Source organism: Alexandromys fortis, unplaced genomic scaffold (genome assembly GCF_014885135.2).
Source record: "Alexandromys fortis isolate MF-2015 unplaced genomic scaffold, M_Fortis_MF-2015_v1.1 scaffold_85, whole genome shotgun sequence".
NCBI classification, from domain to species: domain Eukaryota; kingdom Metazoa; phylum Chordata; class Mammalia; order Rodentia; family Cricetidae; genus Alexandromys; species Alexandromys fortis.
The window spans coordinates 95,380-122,011 of NW_026067975.1; the positions used below are offsets into that span (position 1 = coordinate 95,380).

Below are 26,632 nucleotides of genomic sequence, written 5' to 3' on the forward strand. Positions count from 1 at the left end.
ATGAATGCGGAGGGTTTCAATCAAGACGAAAAGCTTTCCTCGCAGGCTGTTCCCAATGTGGTCAAGAGCATCCTGAGTGGCAGCCGTGTTCACTTCAAGAAGCAAAACCTTGGAGAAATCAGCGCCTATGTGAAGACAGTGGGGGCTGCAGACGAGAGCACTGGGGTGTCAAGTTGTAAAAAACTGCCAAAGGTTGACCCGTGTTCTGTGCCCTGTGACTCGGTCCCAGGAGTGGAGGCTGGCGTCTATTACAGTAGCCTCACGTTCCGTACTGAGCAGAGGCCACAGGAACTGCAGTGTCAACTTGTGTCTGGAGGCACAATTCCTTCCAGGCAGTTTGATAGAAAGACCATGTGGCAGAGCTGCTGGACAGGGCAGCAAAGAGGATGAGCTATATAATATTATATAATATAGTTATATAATATGTTATATAATACCCATTCTGGGCCAGCTCTATGACAAGTGGGAGAAGAGGATCCTGGGAGAAAAAGGGCTTTGCTTCTTGTGCAGTGCAGAGGTTAAGAGCCCAGGATACCTGAGCTCACATTCCAGATGTGCCATAATCAGCCATGGGACCTCGGGCTGGTGGGTTGCTTTTGCTTCTGTGTCCCACCACCATCTGTGGGGCAGGGATAGCAGTAAAGTCCCAACGTTGTGATTCCTGATGATGTGTGAGTGTGTGTCTGCCTTGATTTAGCCTGCATGGCACCCGGCAAACGTTCTCCAAATGTTTCCCAGTGTCGAGATTACCGCGGATTATGAGTGAAGCAACCCAGTGCCCCACGCTGGCTTTAAAATTCAGAGTTAGTGAAGTGGATTGGGATACATCGGGAACATGACTAGCCACAAGCAGACAGTTGTTGGAGCTGAGCGGTGAGGACGTAAGAGTTTGCTGCGCAATTAATCATTTCTGGTTTTCTTTTGAAACTCTTTATAAGAAAAAGAAACATTTTCCACAATAAAGGTTATGTCTGTATATGCATGCATAATAAATATGAATGTCAATGTGTGTGACAGTAGACAGTGAAGACAGGGCTTCATTGCATATGGTGTGCAGGATGCAGGGCACATGCGGATTCTCTATTCCTCTCTTGTTTCCTTGACACAAGGTCTCTCTGTCTCTGGGACTGTCCCCAAACTTGCCAGGTAGTCCAGTCTGACTTCAAACTCACAGAGATATGCCTGCCTCTGTCTTCCAACTGCTGAGATTAAGGTGTGCGCCCAGTCCACCAGACTACACAATGGCCAAAGGACGTCTGGGCAGGGACTTAGCTGCTCTGCCTCATTTCCTCACCTGCCAGTCTGGGATGTCACTACACAGCTTGCCATGCCCTTGTGAAAATAAGATGAAAATGCCCGTTGTGCACCTGGCACAGTGCCTGGTACACAGCAGGTGCCCATCAATGGTAATGTACCTGAAAAAAGAGAACAAGAAGGTGGGGACCATAGAGTCTGGGTGTGAGCCTCATAGGTCCCAATTCTCCCACTAGGATGGTTTTTACATATTCTTTTGGCATGATTCTATTAGTATATTATTTGTTTGCTTTGGTGTTTTCCTGGTCTGTGGCTTTGGAGACAAGAATGCTAGGCAGAATAGCCAGGAGGGACTTCTCAGTTGTTAAAATCAGCATGACATCAGTTGGGGCTTTCTCCAGTCACACCATTGGTTTAATAATTTTTGTTACTTTAAACAGCTCCCACCTCATCAAGTTGAAACCCACTACCTGCATTTCGTGGCTGGTTTTTTTTTTTTTTTTGAAAGTTTTCTGTGTGGCAGGTACCATGCTCAGTTCTCCACATCCATTTCCTGATATGCTGGCGTGACAGCCACCAAGTTCCCATGTCACAGCTGCGGAACGTGACATTGGAAGGATGCAGTGACTTCCCAAGGGCCCCAAAGCAAACAGATGTCAGGACCAGGATGGGACTAGGTGTGATTCTAAAGACCATGTACTCGGTACAGATTCTTTCAGCGCTCTCTCTCTCTCTCAATCTCTCTCTCTCTCTCTCTCTCTCTCTCTCTCTCTCTCTCTCTCTGTCCTATGTATTTCTTTGTTTTTTTTCTTGCAGTCCAGGAGATTGGACACAGGATCTTATGCATGCTGGGCAAAGCTCTCCTACTTGCCTCGCCTTAAACGGTCCAGAGTGTCTTTAAAGAATGCCCTATGCTCATCTGAACCAGCAAATCCCTTCTCCCAGAGGGAAGATCTAGTCCTGGAATGGTGTCATAAAGTCCCAGTCAGAACACCTTTTTGTTTTGTTCAATTTTTTTCTTTTATAAATCTTTGTGTTTGTGGCATGTGTGTGTACACTTGCATGCACACACATGGTGTATGGATGTCAAAGGACATCTTTGGGTGTTGATCCTTGCCTTCCACATTGCTTGAGACAGAATCTCTCACTGCCGCTCCATAGTCCAGGCTAAGTGACCCACAGGCTTCTGGGGATTTTCCCCTTGCCCGCTTGTATCACCAGAACTCTGGGATTGCACACATACTACTGAATCCAGTTTCACATGGTTTCTGGGGGGCTAAACTCATGCTTGTTTGTGAAGTGATTTATCTACTGAGATAAATCTGAGATCTGAAGCTCTGATTTTCTTAAGATAAGGTTTTCTTTGTTGTTGTCGTTTTTTAAAATGTGTATAGGTATCTGTCTGCATGTCTGTGTACTATGCGTGTTCCTGGTGTCTACAGAGGCCAGAAGGGGCTATCACGCTGAATTGTGAGCTGTCATGTGGGTGCGGGGACTAGAACTTGGGTCTTCCGGAAGAGCAGCCAGGGTTCTTCTAACTGCTGAGTCATGTTTCCTGCTCCGTGAACATTGCCTTGCTGTGTAGCCCAGGCTGGCCTTGAATTCATAGCGATTATTCTTACCTCAGCATCCTAAGTTCTGGGGCTGCTGGCGAGCTCCAGCACACTGCTCTTTTATTAGGCCATCTTGTAAGTGTAACTCTTGGTGGAGAAGACACTGACCTGAGCTGGCTGCAGCCTGGCCGGGCTATGGTTCTCCCCGGAGTTTGGAGACCAGCAGACATTTGCACTTAAAATGCAAACTCTGCACATCTTCAGAGGAGACATGATGACAAGCAGCCTTTGAACATTTGCAAACTGTATTTTTAGGTCGAAAGGACCTTCCTTTTTAATGTATTAGCATGTAGGGATGGAAAACATATGCCTTGGTTTCTGACACTAGCTCCCGGGAATCCCAGTGATAGTGGTTGAGTTTCACGGTAGTCTGTTAACAGATTTTCAAATAATTTCCCACTAATCTAGCAGTTCGTGCATCTACTTTTAGGCATCTGGCATTTTGAGAGAAAAAAAAAATCAGCCATAGTTAGACATAGTAGCGTCCATTAATTGAATTAGTCTAATGTGAATGGGATCATCTCCTAAAGAGGAAAAAAACCCATGTTGGTGAATCTGGTGATTATATTAGGGGGTACTCAGTAAATGTAAGTATTATCAGATAGATAGACAGGTGTGCCAGCTTGCATGTTGTCCTTTATTCAAGAGTCCCCTCCTCCCCACTCCGCCAAGGCTTTGCACTTATTCAGAGTATGTTGTCATTACTCGAAGCTTTTGGGTGGTTTCCTCTAAGTGACTGCCTTTAGACCCTATTACATGTCTACTTCAGTGCTTAATTAAGGAAGGAAGGTCCTTTTCTTCCTTCCTCTTCTTCTTCCTCCTCCTCCTCCTCCTCCTCCTCCTCCTCCTCCTCCTCCTCCTCCTCTTCCTTCTTTTTGGTTTTTCAAGACAGGGTTTCTCTGTAGCTTTAGAGCCTGCCCTGGAACTCTCTCTGTAGACCAGAGGTTGATCTTGAACTTATAGATCTGCCTGTCTCTGCCTCCCAAGTGCTGGGATTAAAGGTGATCCTTTTCTTACTGACAGATTTGACTTTTGGGAGTCCCAAATTTCAGATCACTAACGGCTGTGTAGATCATCTAAAAAGCAGTTAATTGCTACAGTATTCCTACATAAGAAGCAACCCCAGAACCTCAGGGCCCACACTAGCATCACACAGGTAACAAATCTTCTGGGATTCAGTGGCTCTGGGCCGAGTTTGGCTGAGGGACTTGGTTCTGATTTGTTTTCATCTCTAGCAATGATTTGCAAAGAGGAACGAGGTCCCTGTGCAAGTCCATTCCCAGTGTATACAGTGTCTCTGACATCTTCTGTTGGTCCCAAATGCCATGTGGTAATCAGCACAGGACAGAACCAATTGCAGCCTCTTCTTAATAATCTACCACTAGGATCAAACCTGGGGCAAGCTTGTTTGTTTCTAAGGGTATTATGGCCTCAGAATCCTGGCAGTGATGTGGGCAAACTTCGCAGATAGGCACTGTAGACAATGTTTCACAAGGGCCGGTTTTTAGTGATGTGACAGCAACATCATTAGGGCTCAGGAGTGCCCCCTGAGTGCTATTTTGCCATATGTCATATATTTGTGTATATATAATGCCGTGTGTTGAATGTGTGTATGCTAGGTATTGAATGCTATAAATGGTATATATTGCCACATCTGTATACATATATCTGTATGTGCATTTACACATATAGACATGTTAGGCAGATGCTGTATCACCGAGCTACCCTCCCCTCCCCAAACCTCGCTTTTGGATACAGTGCTGAGAGACCATCTTTAGCACGACGGATTGAGCTAAATTGGAATGAAAGCCTTCAATTTTCCTTTCCACACGATCAACTAGTCTCCAGTGTGTACACTGCTTTATGTTTCTCTCTGTAGCAGCCAGAGAAGCCCAGTCTCTTTCCAATAACTAGTTTCTTTGCCTGCACTGGTAGACTGAATTCCCTGAGTGGTGGGATAACATTCGATCCTCCACCTGTTATGCCACGCCATGTTTTCTGCGCACCTTTCTGTGCTCTGGGTTAGGCTCTGGGAGTGTGGAGACAAAAGGAGGCAGGAAGGATGTGGGGTGACAGCAGGGAATCAAGGAGGAGATGCCTTTGATGATGATCATAGATACCATGGCGATGGAAGTCTGTGAAACTAAGAGCTGTGCTGACCCAGCTTTCTGCAGGGTCGAAGGTGTGCGTGTATACATGCTCACACACACACACACACACACACACACACACACACACACACACTCTGCCAGGAACAAATAAGAGGCAGTTCCTTCTTTTCATAAAGCTCAAAGAGTAACGGCAAATGCCTACATACACACTGTTACACCAGGGCATGCCTAAGAGAGTGTCAGAGGTCATGGGAGAGGGCTGAGCGCGGGGTACTTTATAAGTTGAAGGACTGGGATGGCTGGAGGGATTCCCAGGAGGGAAGACCTTTGAACTATAAACCCTCAGGCAGAGCAGTGTTGTAGGAGTGCCCAGAGGTGTGGGACCACAAAGAAGCACAGAGAAGTCCAAGGTTTGGGATTGGGCGGGAGGGAATGCAGAGGGGCCAGGATTAGATGGGTGGGGAGGGCAGGTTGGCATGTGAATCAACTGAGATCTGGCAGGGACCTTCCTTGGCTAGCATGTCATCAGCCAAGTCACTTAAGCTGGTCAAGTGTAGAAGACAAGAGGAAAAGGTTAGGTGCGTGTGTACACGCATATGCACACAAGTAAGTGCGCCTTGCACAATGGACCATGTGATCAGAGAGAGGTAAGGCTTGGTGCAGTCTTGATTGTACAACAATTCTCCTTTTTCTAATTCTCTATTCTATCCTCAAATCCCAGTCTAAAACCAGCGAGAGGCTGAGGCTCAGCATTTGGTCTTGCTGATACACACTGATGTCAGTCGAGACTGCTGGGAACAGCAAGTCCAGGAGATTGACTCTCCGCTCAGTTGAGAACGCTCATGAATAGTCATTCTCATTAGAAGTCAGGCCCCAGGGAACAGAACGACTTCATCTCTGTGAATATAGATGGGGCCTGGTGCTTGAAGAGGGCAATGATGTATGTGAGAAAGCAGAGTAGACCTGATTGATTGGAGATGACCCAAGACAAGAGAGGAACAGATATCGTAGATTCTGAATCCAGGACCTCAGGGCCATTTCAAAAGCAGTACCATAAATAGCAGCACCAGCAATGCCAGCATTGCCACATACAGCTGTTCCTAGTCTCACAAATCTTCAGACGTTCTTCCGGGTCTGGCCAATCACTTACCCCACCAGTTCTACACCATAAAACCACAACATGCGTGCAAGCAGCCAGGCATTGTACCTGTGCTCAAAGGTACCCACACGTACAAAGACCAGAGTAGGAAGCAGTTTAAAGAATGTCAGCTCAGTGTATGCCCTGGGAAGCCTGAGAATGTTTCCCGAGGACAGCAGGTGCCCTTCACTTTTCACGTGTTTTACTAAACACTCGCTCGGCCACAGGCAGTGCTGAGTTCAGTGCTCTGTGTGGTTGGGAATACCCAAAGAAGAATCCAGCCCAGGGCATGCTGGGCTGTCTGAGGAGGAAAGGGACTATATTCCGATAGAGTAGAAGGAGTTGGCTAATTAAAAAAAAATTAAACAGGTACAGAAAAGCCATACATATTTATGGGTGCCATGTAGTGTTTTGGTGCATGTTTAAATTGTGTTAAACATACCAGTCTCCTCAAGCGTGTATTATCACTTTCTGGTGACACATTGAAATGTTTGTAGAGCATCTTCTCATCATCTACAGCCTCCCAGTACAGCACCCTAGAACCCTTGCTCCTCTGTACCTTTGTACCCATTGATAAACCTGTGGTTTTATTTAAAACAGTCTCTGTACCTTCACTATTGTATTCTTCTACACCCATAATCTAAAGTTTAGTTCTTTTACAGTGTCCCAAAGGTCTCCCACATTCCATGCATATATACACACGCACGTGGCTGTCCTGGAACTCACTTTGTAAACCAGGCTGGCCTTGAACTCACAGAGATTTGCCTGCCTCTGCCTCCCAAATTGCTGGGATTAAAGGTGTGCGCCACCACCGCCTGGCTCACGCATATATTTTCATATTTGTCATTGAGATTTATTGAGTGATCTAGCCCCCTCCCCAGGAGGAAATGTTTCTATTGTGAGGGAACAGCCATAAAACAGCAGGGATCAGGGACAAGATTTTCCCAGGAATCTATCCTCAATGATCTTTCTCCTCCAGTAGAGCCCTGCATTCTCAAGAATCTATCGCCTTCCTAAATAGTGCCACCCACTGGAGACCTAGATGAATCTGTGCAGGACATTTCATATTGAAACCATACCTGTTGATACTGATTAGCCCAGGCTGGTGTTGAACTACTGATCTTCCTGCCTCTGCTTTCTTCAGCAACTCCTACCAGCAATGAGGGTATCCCTAGTGAGGACTTCTAGTGATGGAAGATATGGAACCTTATCTGGTAACTAGGCAAGGCATTCAGTGGTAGGACTCCAACTCAGCCATAAAACCTTGGACCCATACAACCTGCCCTGCCTGTAAGACATGCTGGGCCAGTGGTGGCCCAGGGCCTGTCAGAGTGGCTAATCAATTCCTGGTCTAACTTGAGGCCCATGCCCCAAGAGGGAGCCCACGCCTCACACTGCTTGAGTGGGCAGAAACGGGTAACTGGATGGCCCAGAGACCTCAGATGGATGCCTAGCCCAGTTGACATCAGAGATTTGTCTCATCAGCTGACACACAGCCAAACATTATGTGGAACTCTGGGAACTCCACAGAAGATGGGGAGAAAGGATTATAAGAGTCAGAAGGGTTGAGAACACCTGGAGATCATAGCCTTCAGAATCAACTAAGCAGGGCTTGCAGGTGTCACCAAGACTAAAGGGGCATGGGTTTGTCCTAGGTCCTCTGCATGTATGTTGTGGCTGTTTAGCTTGGATTTTTTGTGCGACTCCTAACAACCCTCATCTCTGACTTTTTTGCCTGCTCTTGGGAACCCTTTCCTCCTCCTGGGTTTCCTCCTTCAGCCTCGATATGAGGGTTTGTGCTTAGTCTTTTTGCATCTGTTATACTACATTAGGTTGATATCCCTGGGAGGCCTGTTCTTTTCTGAAGGGCAATGGAGGAGCAGTGGATCTGGAGGATAGGGGAGATGGAGGGGGACCTGGAAGGAATGGAGGGAGGGGAGGTTGCAGTCCGGACGTCTTGTATGAGAGAAGAATAAATAAAAAGAAAAAAAAAGAGAAACTGATCAGCTCTTACTGAGTGACATAATCGTGTGGTCTGGCTCAGGCTGGTCTGGAGCACTTGGGTGTCATGCTCTTCGGCAGAGGCTGCACAAATCCTCTGCAGAAGCATCTGCCTGACACAAGTCAGATGGACCATGTATATCCAGACAACCATCTGCGAAGCTTATAGGATGGGAAAAGGCAGGATCACTTGTCAATCAGCATCACCCCGTTTGCTTCCCTAATGCAGTCCTGAGACAGTTCTGTTTGTTGGCGTTGACAGATCTTCCCTGTTTGTCTCTTCACAAATCTTAGCCCGAAGAGTTCACCTAGAATTTGGGCTGGATCAGATTCCTTATTTGACAGTAAAACTTTTTGAGTCAGCCATCACATTTTGGCCTCAAATAATCTTCATTTTTATTTCAACACCAAGTTTCTCTTCCACTGCTTCTGCTGAGCCAGCTATGTTGACCTTGCTGGCAGAGGGCTAACAAAAGTCTTCAGTAGATACGTGTGGACATAAACCCACAATTGTGAAGCAGGAACACAACCCACTTGGATTTGTATGCCACGGACAATAGGGCACATTGATGACCCTGTCTGCTGTGATGCTGTTTCTTTTACCTTATATTGCAGTGTAATCCCAAGGGACCTGGATATTTTGAAGAGCATCATACTGTCTCTTCTAGTTTGAACCTGAAGTATTTCCTATAGAGCCATGCATTAAGTGCTGTGATGTGAATTGTGGGGACTGTGGGGTATGGAGGAGGTGAGACCCGCCTGGTGGAATTAGGCCAGTAGGTGTGGTCCTTTAGATGTTATCGCCATCCGTGGCTCTACCGGTAGGTGTGGTCCTTAGATGTTATCGCTATCCGTGGCTCTAGTTTACGTTCTCTATTGCCACAGACTCCCATTGCATGGATGGGGCTACACTGCCCTGCCTTCCCCACTGCGAAGTGCTGACATGCCTCTGTGAGTCAAAACAAGCGTTCCATCTCTTAAGTCATGTATGTGGTATTCTGTTACAGCAAAAAGAAAGGTAACTGATAGGGTCATATTGATGAAAGCATGGATGAGCAAGAGAGGGCAAGTAGCCTGGAGGTGTAGGTGCGATTTTTGTTCCCTGTGGAGATTGGGGTGAAGCTCATGAAGATGCAGAGCCTCTGTGTTTATGGAAACGACAGGGGTTCAGTGGTCACAGCATACTGAAACCTTCAAAGGATGAATGGTGCCTCTCATACCCAGCAGAAGCATCAGAGTCTGTGTTGGTTCTTGAACCAATGCATGTTGCACCGGAGAATACTTGCTTGATTTGGTGGTGCAGGATAGGGACAACTGACAGCTCTTAGTGGGACCAACAGCATGAAAGGTCTTTGAAATGTGTGGGATCATGTGACCTGTTGCATGGGACTATGTAAATCCTGTTGCACTGGCAGCTGGGAACCAAAAGCCAGAGACTGGACAATGCAGAATGCCTAAGTGATTCTGTCATTTGGCTGCTTAATGCCTCGTTAGCATCTCGAGCCTGACTTCACCATGATGTGGGGCTCATGGTAGGCTGAGAACATGCCTGATTCCAGATTCCATTCACCATCCTGTCTAGAGACTCCTGGGAGACCCACCATCCATGTTTCCTTAAAGTCGACTGTTCACAGTCATTTAATAGTGGTGTGCAATGCCTATGTGAAGGGATGCTGGGCAGGAGGCTGCTTTTCCATTGGATAGGCGAGGAAACAGGTGTAATAGACTCATAAGCTAAGGACCTCTCTAAGGCTAGTCAAGTTGTTTATGTCTGTGCACACCACTGATTCAGTCATTCATGTCTGTGCACACCAATGATTTAGTCATTCATGTCTGTGCACACCAATGATTCAGTTATTCATGTCTGTGCACACCAATGATTCAGTCATTCATGTCTGTGCACACCAATGATTCAGTCATTCATGTCTGTGCACACCAATGATTCAGTCATTCATGTCTGTGCACACCAATGACTCAGTCATTCATGTCTGCGCACACCAATGATTCAGTCATTCATGTCTGTGCACACCAGTGATTCAGTCATTTATGTCTGTGCACGCCAGTGATTCAGTCATTCATGTCTGTGCACGCCAATGATTCATTGAGAACTCTTCTGGAGTGTGTTGAGTACTCCTTTGGCACCCAGGGATCACAGATGTGATCCTTGTTTTCAAAGAACTCCAGGTTTGGGGTGAATGTAGATGGAAGGGAAAGAGGGTGAGGGTTGACAGTTAATTCTCATACTGCGAAACAAATGCTAGCAGAATCGTAAGTTCGGAGAGCTGGGTAAACTTAAACTGACTGACCTGGGGTAAGAAGAGGTGGCTCGGGAGAGGAGAGTCACACATATGACAGATCAGGAGGACATGGTGTGGTTCTGTGCTGGAGCCAAGGACACAGAGGGGATGTCTCAGAAGACAGTCCTTCAGGCTCCAGGCTCCTTTCCTATCAGCTCCTGTTCCAGGGGCAGCTGTCCTCTGAGATACAGCGGTAGGTGAGGGCCTGGACCATTTCATTAGGGAGGTTTGTATCCAGCTTCATGCCCTAAGCCCTAGTAAGTCTCTTACTTAGTGGGGAAGCAGCAAATCAAGATGACATTTCAAAAGCGGTAGCCCAGCCTGCTGCTGGAGGAACAGCTAAATCCTCACCCATATTAAATACCTTCTCCAAAGCAGCGGCTGGGCCATTTAGGAAAATTAAAAGGAAAGAGAGGAACAGAGAGTGGAGCGATTAAAAGCAAGTGTAATAGTGTTTCCAGTCCTGTGGCAATTAAGAGACCTCACATATGGCCTTTCACTTTATCCTCCTCTTGGCTTATCCTGCATCTGCACCCACTCAGAGGCCTGGCCATTATGAAAGTGTTTTTACAAAAAGGGACTCAGGTTTCCTGTCTCTCTGTCGTCAGGCCAGCCAGGTAGTGGGTTGATGGCTGGCCCAGGACTGCATGTCTCCCACTACACGTGCTCTGAAGCCTTTGTGCCAGAAAAAAATCCCAGCATGGAGAGATTTCTGTAAGGCAGCAGGTTTCAAGGGTTGTCTTCATGCAAGTAGAGAAAAGCATAGCAAGAAAACTGGCTGCAAGCGAGGGAAAGATCATTACCTTTGCTGTTGCTCTCTTAGCACGCCTGGAAGAATGACATGGCACCATTTTTTTTTTTTTGCTCGATTGGATTAACAGGCTGAAGAAGGGAAATACTTCAACACTATGAAGGATGCAGGAGAAAGTATCTGTGCACAGCATAGAGTGATGCTAACTTTCTGGAGGGTTCTTACACTGAGTGCACCAAGGATTTTAAAGTTTATGACAAATTCAAAAGCCATTGCAGCAGTTGGCATGCTCATTCTTCTAAGAATGGGTCCTCAGGAGAAAAAAATTCAGAAATATGGGCACAGAACGGACAAAACTGTGTTCATGGGAGTGTAACTTCTAGAATGAAAGAGGAGGAGTTGATAGTGTAGGTCAGTGGTAAAGGATTTGCCTGGTGTGGGCGACAAAGGCTGTGGGTTTGATTCCCAACCCTGGGACCTGGTTGGGGGGATAGATAGATAGATAGATAGATAGATAGATAGATAGATAGATAGATAGATAGATAGATACATACATACATACATACATACATACATACATACATAGACAGAGAGATAGATAGATGATAGAACTTTAGTGTCTAATTATAGTAAACAGGTGAAAAAATGAATTAAAAGTATCAAAAATACTTGATAAATATGAAACTTAAACTTTCTCTCTCTTGCTCTCCATCCCCCCACCCCACACCTCCTACCCACACATCTGCTGGTAAGCACTGTCTTAGCCAGATAGTAGGACTGACTAGTTGGGGCGACACTGCACTTCTGTCCACAGAGCAGCTACTGCCCAGGGCACAGGGAAACCCTATGACAAACGGCTTTCTAACTTGTTTCTCAGGCTCACCTAGCTGCTGCCCAGGAATCTGCTGATGGTTCTCTTATGCTCTGCCAAGCTCCGTCTCACAATGTGTTGTTGATGACTCTGCTTCTGTTTTAAAGCATGCTCATGGTGTGTGTGTGTATGTGTGTGTGTGTGTGTGTATGGTGTATGGTGTGTGTGCATGTATATCAGGTGTGGCATGTGTGTGCATGGTGTATTAGTGTGTGTGTGTGTGTGTGTGTGTGTGTGTGTGTGTGTGTATGGTGTGGGCAGATTTGGCATAAAAATTCCAATATAACCTTAAAATCATGCTGAAGAGCTTTCTCTCCTCTGATGCCCAAGGATACTGAATTTGTTGAAGCCTTGTCACCATTTGCCCGCATTTGGCCTACATTTGAATTTTGGAGGAGCTCATTGGCTATCTTTCATTTGGCTTCAGTGGTTTCTTTCCTCTTGTTATCTTGTACATTTTACTGAGACAACTCTGTAGTCATGTTTGTAGAAAACTTAGGATTCCTTGTTTCCCCTTTTCCCCACTCCCCTTCTGCCTGACACTGAGGCCTGAACCTAGGGCCTCACTCACATGAGGCAAGTGCTCAACTATTGAGCTGTATCCTTATCTCTTTTTCTTTTATTTCAAGACAAGTTCTTACTAAGTTTCTCAGGGGCCTTGAACTCACCCCATAGCCCAGACAGGCTTTGACCCTCTTGAATGGCGTTATCAACTTGTGCCATTGGGACCAACTTTTGGATGCATTTTGTGGAGGTCTCTGTGTATAGCCCAGGTGGTCTCAAACTATATGTTCTCCTACTTATGCTTCTTGAGTACTGGATGATAGATGTGCATTACCACACCTTGTCAGTAATGTGATTTTAAATTCTAATAACAGTAGCTGCCATGCATATATGTTGTTTGTGTGTTTATGTGCACATAACTGCACACACACGTGTGTGGATGCCAGAAGTCAATGGCTTGATGTCAGGTGTCTTCTTCAGTTACTCTCTATCTTATGATTATTGTTTTTACATATATTTAGTGTGTGCGCATGTGTGTCTATGCTTTTCATGCATCTGGATGCTGCAGTATGTGTGGAGGTCAGAAGACAACTGTTTGAGCCCTGGGGATCTGGTGTAGGAGGTCCTTCTGTATATGTGTTTAATTCATTGGTTAATAAAGAAGCTGCTTTCAGCCAAAGGCTTAACAGAACATAGCTAGGCTGGAAGAGAGAATATATATATATATATATATATATATATACATAAGATAGGCGGAATCAGAGAGAGGCCATGTAGCCACCAGAAGAGAAAGAAGCGAGCTGCTAGCCGGAACCTTGCCAGTAGGCCATGAGCTTCATTGTAAAATATAAAATAATGAAAATGGGTTAATTTAAGATGTAAGAGATATCTAGAAATATGCTTAAGATATTGGCCAAACAGTATTATAAATAATATAGTTTCTGTGTGTTTGTTGTGGGGCCAGGCAGGACAGAAACCTCTGCTAACAGGGATCAAACTCAGATCACCAGGCTTGGTGGCAAGCACCTTTACTCTCTAAGCAAGCTATCTTGCTGGCCCTCCACCTTAGTCTTGGAGACAGGGTTTCTCACTGAACCTGAAGCTTACCAATTTGCCAAGCAATCTCAAAAGATTCATCTGTCTTCCCACCCTATCCTTCATACCCAGGGTTCTAGATACTCGCTAGCATCCAGCTTTTAAGCAGGTGCAGGGGCACTAGGGTTAGATTCTCAGATCCCGAGTTTGATCTCTCCCAGGGGAAAGTTTTGAGGACCTTTTATGTTTTAGCTTTCTTTTTAAAATTGTGGATAAAGGCTTAACTTTTTCTTTTATTAAGAAAAGAGAAATGAGATCACTATATTACCCAGGCTAGCCTGGAACAAGGCTCAGCAGATCCTCTTGCCCCCGCTTCCCAAATAGCTGGGTCTACAGGTGTGCATCCTCACACCTGGCTCATTTCCACTTTTTTTGGCTAATTTGAAATTTAATTGAGATAATAAATTCATATGTAGTTGCAAGAAACCTCAAATATATCCACTGTAAATTTTGTGACAACATTTTGTAAAACAAAAAGAATATAATATCAAAATCAGGACATCTACATTTATTCAATCCATCAGTAGCACCCAAGGTCCCTGGATACTTGGACATCACTTGATTCATTTGTGTGTACATATGTTAATGGCTATATACATTTCTTGCTTGAGCATAATCTTCTACATGCCTATTTATTACCACGGCCACATTTTCTCCTAAACCTGTGCTTCCTAATTCCACAAAGATATAAAATCATATGATTATGGTAGTTAACTTACTAAAGGATTATGTATTAATCTGATTGTTGTTACTACCATCACACACACACACACACACACACGAAGCAGTGCTGCATCAGATAGCATATCTCATGTTGTTAAATCTTAGTAATAATCAAATAAAAGAAATTAAAGAGGATACAAGATATGGAAAGACCTTCTTCCATGCTCCTGGATTGGTAGAGTCAACATTATGAAGGTGGCTATACTACTGAAAGCAATCTACATACTCAATAAAATCCCCATGAAAATTCAACTGGTATTCTTTGCAGAACTTGAAAAAAAACAGTCCTAAAATTCATATGAAAAACAAGAGCAGAAGACCCCAAATAGCTAAAGCAGTTCTAAGCAGAAAGAACACAGCAGGAGAGGCCATATTTCTCAAGTTCAAACTATACCACAGAGCCATAGTGATGCAGAGAGTGTGGCAAAGGAGACCTGTAGACCAATGAAACAGACTAGAAGACCCAGAGATAAACACGCACAGCTGTAAACACCAAATCTTTGACAAAGTGTTAAAAGCATTCACTTTAAAAAGTAGACAGATCCTGATAAAGACATGATGCTCCAAAACGGATCTAATAAATAGAAACTCTAGTAGTCCTCTAATCATTAAAGGAAATTGAACACTCCCCCAATTGCTGCTACAGTAAAAATATCAGAGGCTAATTAGCTTCTGGAGACTAATTAAGATAGAAATGTTATTAATCTTACACAGATTCTGCCACAAGACAGAAGATATTGATAAACTTGGAGGCAAAATCATATTCTAAAGCCTGACATGGATGACGCATGAAATGAGAAAGAGGCCAGTTTCACTCAACTACAGGTTAAGATGTAACATAAACAAAGAAAACCCAGAAACTATCAATATACCATGCACAAAGACTTTTTTGTACTGGGAGAAAATATTTTATTAGTAACTTTAAATATTAAGTTAAAGAAAAGCTTACGAGATGGGTACTTTTTTTTCCCTTCAAGATAGGGTTTCTGTGTAGCTTTGGAGCCTGTTTCTGGAACTAGTTCTTGTAGACCAGGCTGACTCTGAACTCACAGAGACCCGCCTGCCTCTGCCTCCCAAGTGCTGGGATTAAAGGCATATGCCACTACCACTTGGCCACAAGATAGTTACTTTTACCTTGATCATACAAATAAGACAACTGGGGTTTAAGAAAACTGTATTTTCTGCAAGTTATATGAAAAGAATAGTGTAACATTGAAGTGCTTGAGAAGTCCTAGTGCTTGGGACTTGCAGGACCTGCTGTGCCAGGTAGGTGGTGGGAAGCGAGAGGCTGAGGGTAGCATCAACCTATTTTGCACATGACCGATCTCTAGAGCCTCCATTCTTGTTGGCACAAGACTTTGGCACGTCTGATTACAGGTGATTTAAGCGAGGCCCCGTGGGGGTAAGCCACTTGAGTGAGTTTCTGAAGCCGATCTGTGTGTGGCTGAGGTGGCATTAGATCCAGGTCTGTCCTCTTCTGCCGCTTATTGTAGGTTCCCCCGAATCAGAGGTTCAGCGCTACTGCTGTTTGTCAGCAGTACAGTGACAGTTGCCAGCTGTGTTGTGACTTCTGGTGACTCAAGCCCCGTGAATGCAGGTGAGCTGATGCTCTCCATACGCCTGGGCTCCGATCACAGCTTCTGGGCTTTGTGCCTATCTGTGTGCTCAAAAAGGGAAAACGTTGCTTTCTGATGCCCAGGCATTTTCCGATTCTGCAGGGCCCCTGCTTTCCAGTCCTCTTGTTTTGGAGAGCTGACCTTGGCCGTACATTTATACACAACCTGCTGTGACAGGTGGAGCCCTGCTGTCCTGCGGGACCTACCTGGTGAGGATTACCCTTGTATTGCAAACAGTGGCTTCCCCGTCCAGCAAAGCCTTCCACACAGGCTTGGCCCCCTGCCCTTCTGTTTGTTTTGCTTTGTGCTGACCTGAACTGAATACCTTCACGGGTTTCTGCAATGGGACCGACAGTGGTTGGGACATGCAGGGACAAAGGCTGTGCCCACCTGCAGGTCAAGGGTCAGGCCTGGTAGAGAAGTCTTGTCAGGGCTTCAAAAGCTGAGGCCTCTGTCCTGCTAGGCCCCACCCACGGATCAATGACCACTAGCACACAGGTGTGCTGGACTATTGATGTTCCCATGGCCAGGACAAGGGAAGGTGCAAGGCTACGTACAGGCAGCTTAGCTGGGGATTAAAGCAGGGACACAGGTGTCTAGTCAATGCCAAGGGAAGGAGGCTGGGTTGGACTCACACGAAGTGGGAGGGGTAGCAAGCTGGGTGCCTTGGGCTCTTCAGAAGTCAGCTGTTCTTGGCCAGCCCTGGGCTGCATGTTACAGGACTTCTTTCTAGTTCTTGGCTGGCCTCTTTGTTTTTGTCATTTTTTTTTCTAAAGAAGAACTTCTAGAAACACAATAAGTTTAAATATAATCTTTCCCCTCCCTCTTCTCTCTTTTCTTATGTAATTTAGGCTAGATTGTAACTTGAAATTTTACCTCAACCTCCCAAGTGCTGGGATTATAGTCAGTAGTACCACTGTGGCACTCCTATGCGCCACAGGGCCCTACAGACACATCTGTCTTGCCATTCATTCATTCATTCATTCATTCCGGTGACAGATCACTATTTCTGAATGATGATTTTGTACTGTATTCTGGAATGAATGTTGGACACAAATAAATTTCAAAAAGCTTGTCCACCCTGAAATAGAGAAAAAAAAATATGAACAAATAACTGGGTGTGAAATGAATTTTTCAGGCCATAGCATTTTGTCTGTGGAAGCATGCCCTGGAGTAAGCCACAGTTTATGCAAATCTGACAGGATTTTTGAGCTAGCTTCCAAGGGCAGTTGGAGAGAGGGGAACCAGCCACAGAAGTGCTGGATCTGGGGCTTTGGACAGCTGCAGGCTGGCCACTAAGGTAAGGAGAGAGGGAGTCGATCAAGCATAGCTGGGGAGGCTAGAATGTTGCCTGAGACTTAGGCTTCGACTGAGCAGCAGTGTGGAGGACTCCATATTAAATCTGAGGACTGTGAGTCAGGCTGGATCTGAAACACAGATGTGGCCTGAGAGATTCAGATGTGAAGGGTGCCCTCAGAGAGATGTCAGGGTGATGGGCTGGAGGGCTCTTACTGAAAGGGATTGCAAATCAGCTGTTCTAAACACAGATGACAGACAGCAGAAGTTCCTCAGAATGAAGTTTTTCTAGATCATGGCACCACAATGACCCATCAAGATAAGAGGGCAATTGTTCCAGACTCAGAGAAAGTCTGGGTCCTTAGGAAGGTAGGTCCTGCTAAGGATGCGTGAGTCTGCCTCTGAGAAAGCCCCATGGTGAGTGATCAGGCGATCCAGAACCCCTGAGCAAGCCCTGCTGGGTCTACCCTTCATCTCTTCAGGATGGTGAACTTCTGCTTTTGGGATGCTGGGGTCCCTGGAGGGTGGGCACACCCAGCTTGCCAGTTGTCTTTTTCATCAGACCTTGATCACCTAGTTTTTCCAAGAGCTGGGATTGCAGAACAAGAAAGAGGGAAGGGTTTTCTGCCCTGGTCGGCTGGCAGTTCAGTAAATAATAGGTAATTCTAGGAGTGAGGATGCCATCCGCTAACCCTGGCACACAAACACTACTATGCCAGGCACAATTCTAACTAACTCACTTTGACTGGATGTGGTGGCACATACCCACATCTTCAGTACTTATGAGACTGAGGCAGGAGGATGGAGAGTTGGAGGCTACTCTAACTGGCGACACAGACCCCATTTCAAATAACTTTAATAAGAACATGTGTCGTTTTCAGAAAAATAGGTAAGAGTTAGAGATCATTCTGTTAAGCGAAACAAGCCAGACTCCGAGAAGCAAGCGTATGCTTTCTGTCATATGCTGAAGCTAGGAATAAAAGAAAAGGGAGGGGCTGAAGAGATCCTAAGTTAACAGCACCCATTGCTCTTTCAGAGGGGCTCGGGTTCAGGTCCCAGAACCACATCGAATAGCTCAAAACTGCTTGGAATTCCAGCTCCCAGCGTCCTAACACCCTCTTTTCACCTCTCCCAGAACTTACACACACATGCCCGTACACATGTTCATACACACATGCCTACAAATACACATATGCATAAAGAGACATGCACATGGCACATAACACGTATGTGCAGGCAAGATACCTGTACACATAAAATAATAACAAAAGCAATAAGAATTTTTAAAAAAAACCAGAAGTTAAATAGATGGATCTATTGGGAAGGAAGTTTTATTCCTGGTAGTTTGATTTTGGCAGGTGGATGGTGCCTCAAACTGCAGGGGGATTCTTTTCAGTATGGCTGTAGTCGCAACGACCTCATACTGTGATTTTATATGCTGATCCGGAACTCTGCCGTGATGCCCACTCAGCTCAATCCAGGGTATTTTAGTGGGCTGCTCTACTGGTGCACTGGGTGTAGTTGGGATGGAGCGATGGTTCTTACAGAACTTGGGGTCTTGTGGAAGAGATTAGCAACATGTCCATCGCGTCCACTGCGTCTCATGGCTCTGCTGAATTTGCCTCCGAGTCTCACACTTTCACTGCTAACACGCTTGTGCTTCAAACTCACGGCTTCCAACCAGGGATGCAAGTTCCAAGCTGAAAACATAACTTAAAATTTATAATGCTGTGAAAATAAAGAATGAAAAATAGCTCCAGACCTCAGAACTTCTGTTTTCTTTGTGTTCCGGGGACAATTCACTGTGGTGGGAAGTGGACCAGAGCCAGAGATTTGTAAACTGAACGTGGGCCCGGGAAACAAGAGCATCTGCTGGAGAGAGTGGGGAGGCTCACTGACGCAGCATGGAGTAAAAGTGAAGAAAACTGGCGTTGGGCTTGACCAGCTCCCTTTCCCAGATCGTTTCAGGGAACTGCTAAGAAAACACATGCCTGGTCCAGCATGTCCTTAGCCAGTGGCTGAGACTCCACCCAGATCTGATTTTGCTGTAGTCACGTTCCAGCTCACTTCAGCCGGCAGGTGAAGTTCCATATCCTGGTGGTAACCTTCCAGAATCTGATCTATGGAAAAAGTGACACGGTCCACGGAGGTCAGAGTGGCTTGACCCACTTACTGGGGCATGCATAGCATGAATGCTTTCCATTTGGGAATTTTTTAAGAGTTCATTTAAAAAATTATGACTCTCCCAACTCAAGCCATACAGACTGTCACAAAACAAACAACAGGAAGATGTTCCCTTCCTTGTCCAAGCTCAATCCCCTCACCACCTCAACCACATTCTGTCTCAAGGATTAAGCACTGTTAGGAGTGTACAAGCTTTCGTGAATAGAGCATTTTAACTTATAATATTAGTATTTTATAATGGAATGTACAAGCGTTCATGAATGCAGTATTCTAACAATAAATTCTAGGTCATATTTTCCTAACTTGCCTTATTTAATTTCATGTTTTCGACAATTATTTCCCATTTTTTCTTCAATATGCCGCAGTTTAACTGTTCTTTTGCCCTTCTACTATAATTTCCAAATTCTCAGTTATCAATTGCTAGGCACCCTTTGGATGTATGTCCCCGTGCACTCTTGTGCTCGGTTCTGTGGGAGCAGAGAATTGCTGAGTCAAGGGAAGGTACATCTAGAGAACTGCCCGGTGCTGCCGGCTCCTTTTCTAAAACTGTGTCTCTTGTTTGTGTCTCCACAAACCAAAACCACAAACATTCCCCTGCCCAAACCTTTGGCATCTTTCCTAAGAATCTTCCTATTCTGAAAGAGTGACATTGTTATTTTAATTTTCAATTCCTTGTTCACTCAGATGACTGTGCATATTTTTATGTTCTAAACCAGGGTTGATTTTTGTCTCCAAGGGACATTTGGCAGTACCTGGAGACATGTTGGATCTCACAATAGGGCAGCCATGGTGGTGGTAGGGATGGTGGTGGTGGTGATGGTGGTGATTGGTAATGCTGGTGATGGTGGTGATTGGTAATGTTGGGGGGATGGTGGTGGTGGTGGTGATTGGTAATGTTGGGGGGATGGTGGTGGTGATGGTGGTGGTTGAAATGCTGTCCCTGTTCTCAAAGTCAAGAGTGTGCAGGTTGAGAGTCCTGGCTGTTTGGCCTTTTGCTTATCCTCTGTGAATTACCTGTGAAATTCTTTATCTGAAATTCTTCATTCTGTGGAACTCTTTATCATTGGTTTATCATATGTATTACAGAAATCTCCCCCTCTGACGTTTATATTTGTCCTTGATGTACTGGAGAATTAAAAATGTTTAAACTGCTCTTGCCTGGATTGCTTGATGTTGTGCTATGTGGACTGGGCATGCAGGACCCACAGAAAATGACTACTGAACTTGCCTAAAGATGAGATGGTCCTTCAGGGTCCCTGCTTCATGAAGGAGTCTGTTAGACATTCTGCAGGGCATGGAAGAAAATGACTGACAAATTGCCAATATAGGTGGAACTGTCTTTGAAATTTCCTGCTTCATAGAAAAGTGTGCTGGATACTATGGACCTGTAGGCTGAAGATGGATGCCCCAATGGTACAGAAGAACTTTGGGTAACTGTCCAGACAGCGAGATGTCTCTGTCAATTCTAGAGTTTTGGAAGTTTCTTCCAATGCACTTCTTGTTTACTTAGGTAATATTATATCCTTCTGGAGTTGAAGAATTTATAGTTCTAGTTTTTCTTATTTATGATAAGAAATAAATAGATATAAATATTGTAACTATAATTCTTGCTTGATAACTGTTTTGTTATATAGAATTTTACTATGCTAAAATTAAAACCTTCCTTTTTATTTAAAGAGAAAAGGGGAGGTGATGTGGGATTAATAAGAATTAACCAATGGTATTCACAACATGCAGAGGGGAATTCCCACATCACCTCCCCTTTTCAATTGTGGGATTCCCCTCTGTATGCTGTGAATACCATTGGTTATTAAAGAAACTGTCTTGGCCTGTGATAGGGCAAAAGAATAGAGTTAGGCAGGGAAAACTAACTTTATGGAATTCTGGGAGAAAGGAGGTGGAGTCAGAGAGAAGCAATAGAGCTGTTGGAGACAGATGCCAGAATTTTACCCAGTAAGCCACAGCCTCATGGTGATACACAGATTAACAGAAATCAAACAGTGATTTAATTAATATGGTTTCTGTGTGATTATTTCGGGTCTGAGCTGCCGGGTTGGCCGGGAAATAAACTAACATCCTCCTGCTATACAAGGGTGTTGATCTTCCCCCTTACCAGCTGCAGCACTCAGGAAAGCAAGCCCTGCCCCTTTTCTGGGCTGCCTAGTAGAGCTGACCCTGTTGATGGGGCACAGATGAAAACCTGAGTGTGGGAGATCTGACCCCACCGCTCATCTGCCTTAAGGTGGTGTGGATGAGGGATAAATGTCCCCCCCTCCAACCCCATCACCTGTATCAGGTGGGAGAGCTTGTCTTGAGGTCATGATAGCAATAGCTGTCCCTGCCCTTTGTCAGTTGCAGTACTGGAGAGAGAGGCCCCTGCACCTTGCCTAGGCAACACAAAAGGACCCTGGTGGTAAAGGTGTGGGTGAGCCAGCCCTGAGGGTATGAAAGCAGGAGGACCAGCTCTGTCTCTGTGATGGGGATGGGATGGGATGTGGATGTGGATGGGATGGGGTGTGGATGTGATGGGATGGGATGTGGAGGACTAGTGTTCCTTTGCGAAGTCTTTGAAGGAAGAGATGGGACATAAAGTACAGTGAAGGACTTTTCTCCAGTTTTGCCACTGACTCTCAATATGGCTTTTGGAAGCAGTTCTCTGTATCAGTTTCATTCTCTGTAAGGATAAAGGACTCAGAGACAGTAAATATAAGCTCTATAAAAGTGGGCACTGTCTCTTTTTCTTCCATATATTTGCCCAAGTCCCTTGCACGTCAATGGATGCTTTCTGATCATTTGTGTGATAGATGGATGGAGGTGAACAAGTGAACAAACGGATGGGCAGGCATGTCCCTGTGCCTCTTATTCTGCCACATGCAATGAAAGGCATTATTAGGTTTTTAGGTGCAGTAAAGTTCCTCTCAGTTTAGATGCATTTTTATTAGTGTGGCTACACCGGATGCTGGCAGACACTCGGTGTTGCCGCCAGAGAGGAAACCTGTGGGCTAGCTCTGGGATAGGAATTTCTGGGTTCACTGGGGAAGCCAACCCTACCAGTGCTTGTTTGGTGAACTCTGAACCAGCATGCCCAAGAGTGTGGGCTGGCCACACTCTCTCCTGCAGGTCAATGCAGCTCGGTCTACCACAGCTCTGCTTTCCTTCATTGCCTTGTATTTCTCATGAAATCAACTTGCTGTGAGAGGCCTCAAGGCCTGGGCTTTCTGTAAGGAAATGGGAACGATTAATGGGCTTATCTGATGAAAAGTAATGCCGCCAATGATTTATTAATTATCATGTGACTTATCTTTCTGCTTCTTATTAATCAAAGATGTCGTGTAACTCTGGAACACCACATGAGGGGGAACAGACTAGATGCAGCCCTGTGTGTGTGGATGTGGGCTGGAGCCAGGTGTCCCTCGCTTCTCCTGAACCTGTTCCAGCCCGCTGCAGCCTGTGGGGTCAATCGCCTTGGGCTGCAGACAGGGAAATGAGAGAGGCAAAGGAGGTACTATGTTGGACTGTACGCCATGTGCCCGGAATTGTTCAGAGTACTTCGTGGCCTCTTCTGAGAGCTACAGAAGAGGTGTTGCTGTGTTAAAATCTTACATGAGAAAACGGAGGCTCAGAAATGTTAGATAGGTTGCCCAAGCAATGAAGTTAGAAGGGCTGGGATTTGTACCCAGGTATGTCTGAGGCAGGGGTGGATGCCTTTTAAGGAAGGCTTCAATTAAACCAGAAGAAGAGTATGGCAGTACTCTGGGCGGAGCTGAACTGAGGTCCAGTAGGCATATTAGAGTCACCGGAGAAGGAGAAGGGTCACATTTCTATCCTTGGTCCTCAAGGCTTTCAATATCTCACAAGTGACACAAGATTCATACCTATGACACAGGGCACACCTCCCTGAGTGATTACTCTTCTCAGGGTTCAGGCTTGTTCCCAGGCCAGCACTTCTCAGAGCCAGGGGTTGCTTCATTAGTGGCAGGGGCTTATAGATGGGAAAGGATTCTATAGATGGGATACTGGTGTCCTGGCCAGTTTTAAGTCAGCCTGACACAAGCTAGAGTCATCTGAAAGGAGGGAATCTCAATTGAGAAAATGCCTCCGTAAGACCCAGCTGTAGGGCATTTTCTTAGTGATTGATGGGGGGAGAGCTCAGCCCATTGTGGGTAGTGCCATCCCTGGGCTGATGGGCCTGGGTTCTATAAGAAAGCAGGGTGGTCAAGCTATGGGGAGCAAGTCAGTAAGCAGCACCCCTTCCATGGCCTTTGCATCAGCTCCCGTCTTCAGGTTCCTGCTTTGTGTTCCTGTCCAGACTTCCTTCAATGAGGGACTCCAATGTGGAATTGTAGGCCAAATAAACTGTTTCCTCCCAACTTGCTTTTGGTCATGGTATTTCATGACAGCAATAGAAACCCTAACTAAGACAGGCTGGCACCTGGATAGTGGGTTATTGCTGTGACAAACCTGACTATATTGTTTTGGGAAGGGTTGTGGAAGAACTTTGGAACTTTGGGCTAGAAACACATTGAGTGTTGAAAGCTCAGTAGGATGTTCTGTGGGAGCTTGGAAGGTAAGGATGTTGATAGCTATTCAGACAGTGGAGGCCTGGCTTGTGAAGTTTCAGGGGAAAGCAAAGACTTTATCAGGCCTTTTGTGTGAGGAATCTGTGGTTTCTGGTCAGCTGGACTGTGATTAAGAAGAAGCCAGCATCATTGAGGTCAAATCTTTTGGGAAGTGTTCCCTAAGAGTCAATGTCCAGAAACTGTGGTCCAGAGGTGGCCAAAGTGGTGTCTTGTGCTGGCAGCCTAACCTGATAGTGTAAGAGTCACCAGTGGTGCTGGGTTTGAAGTTGTGAGGGGTCACGGAGAACATCTGAGTCCTGGCACTGTGTAGCAGGACTGGAATCTCTGAAAAGAGGCAGGAGAGGCTATTGGTGAAAGTGCAGCCCAGGTGAAGCACAAAGCTCCATCATTTTGGAGATGCCAGTGTCATGGGATGACCACTAAGAAGGGCAGCAATGGAGCTGAGGAGCAAGCTGGAGCCTAGAAGACATGCTCTGTGTGTGCTGCAGAGGGCAGAATCAGAGAAGTGACCTACGCCCTCTGGAGGAGCCCAGAAGATAGTGAGTGAATCCCAAATAATTGGACATCGAGTTATTTACAAGTTTGGGGTTTTGTTTTGCTTTGTTCAGCTTGTGACTGTGCCGTGGTACTTCCCTCTTGGAGTAAGAAACTCTTTAACTTGGGGTTTTCGTCTCGGGTTTGCTCGCTCCACTGCAACTTAAAACCCAGTTTCGAGGCAGTCCCCTGGCCAAGCTTCGTCTTTGCCGTGGCCCTCAGTGATGCAGATGTACAGAAGCAGATGAAGCACATGGCGGCTGTCGTCAAACGAGAAGCCAATGAGAAAGCAGAAGAAATCAATGCAAAGGCAGAAGAGGAGTTCAGCATTGAGAAAGGTCGTCTTGGGCAAACCCAAAGACTGAAGATTATGGACTACTAAGAGAAGAAAGATTGAGCAGCAAAAAAAAAAAAAAAAAAAAAAAAAAATCAAATGTACAATCTGATGAATCAAGCAAGACTCAAAGTCCTCAAAGCAAGGGATGACTTCATCACTGATCTGCTAAATGAGGCAAAACAGAGACTCAGCAAGGCGGTAAAAGATACAACTCGTTACCAAGTGCTGTGGAATGGACTGGTCCTTCAGGGCTTGTACCAGCTGTTGGAGCCTCGTATTGTTGTGCGTTGCAGAAAACAAGATTTCCCTTCAGTGAAGGCTTCAGTACAAAAAGCAATTTCTGTGTATAAACTTGCCACCAGAAAAGATGGTAATGTCTAAATTGACCAGGAGGCTTACCTGCCTGAGGAAATAGCTGGTGGAGTTGAAATCTATGATGGGGATTGCGACATAAATGTTTCCAACACTCTGGAAAGCCAATTGGATCTCCTAGCTCAACAGATGATGCCGGAAGCCCAGGGAGCCTTGTTTGGTGCAAATGCCAATAGGAGGTTTTGGGACTGAGCCTGGGGAGGTGCAGTTTATCCAAGGCTGTAATCCTGGAGCAGCAGATATCTGTGTAGCTCCTCTTTCTGTTCTAATACTGGTAATCAGTGGATACCCTCTGCAGCCAATGCCCAGTGTCTACAGAAGAGAGGGCCGCTTGGTGTGGGCAGGAACTCAGCCCCAGCTCCTCTGACACCACAGCTGTGCACTGGTCCCGCAGCAGGACTGGAGGGGTCAGAGAGTGCTGCGCATCCCTCACTGAGGACCCATTCTCCCTGCTCCTAGTCTAGACTAGAGTGAGTTGTGCATGTTGTCCCCTGCATTGGGTATCGAGCGCAGGTGGGGCTTGCATTCCTACAGCAACGCTAGGTTCACCGTTACTGTTTGGGTCTAGTTTTCCTTATCTGTAAACGTGATTTAAAAATCTAAGCCACAAATATTCTTGATTTCTTAAAACAAAAAGTTTATGTGGAAAGAAAAAGAAAATCTTTAACTTAATTTTGATTTTATAAGAGCCCACAGAGGGGAGACTGAATTTTTAAAGAGGTTTTAGGTTTCAAAAGGAAGTTTGGCTTTTTAAACAAACTGAATTTTAAAGTGTTTGAATTTGTAAAGATTTGTGAGACTTTTAAATCTTGTAAAAGAAGTGAGTTTGGTGTTAATGTGTGAGCTTCAGGATGAACCAGAAAGGGACGGTTATAGCTTAACAGTGACGTCTGTGTGTCAAGTAGACAAGGGGTCACTTGTCCTGGCTAGTTTATGTCAAGTTGACACTAGCTAGAGTTATCTGAAAGGCAGGACCCTCCATTGAAAAAATGCCCCCATAATATCCAGCTTTAGGGTGTTTTCCCAATTAGTGATTGATCGGGGAGGTCAGTCCATGGTGGGTGGTTCCATCTGGGGGCTGGTGGTTGAGGATTCTATAAGAAAGCAGGCTGATCAAGCCATGGGGAGCAAGACAGCAAGCAGGATCCCCTCATGGTCTCTACATTAGCTCCTGTCTCCTGGTTTCTGCCCTGAGTTCCTGTCCTGACTTCCTCCAGTGACAGTGTGATGTGGAAGGTAACCCCAATAAACTCTTTGCTTTTCAGATTGCTTTTAGTCACTGGAGAGTTATTTAAACAAGGCGAATTTTGTGACTCGCCTGAAAAGGATCAGGAAATGACTGGTTGACAAAGCCG

At 45.4% G+C, this 26,632-nt stretch overlaps 1 pseudogene; it reads left to right on the forward strand.

Moving 5' to 3' along the window:
- LOC126510637 (V-type proton ATPase subunit E 1-like) lies at positions 1–25,469 on the forward strand (annotated as a pseudogene).
- Positions 25,470–26,632: the final 1,163 nt, after the last annotated feature.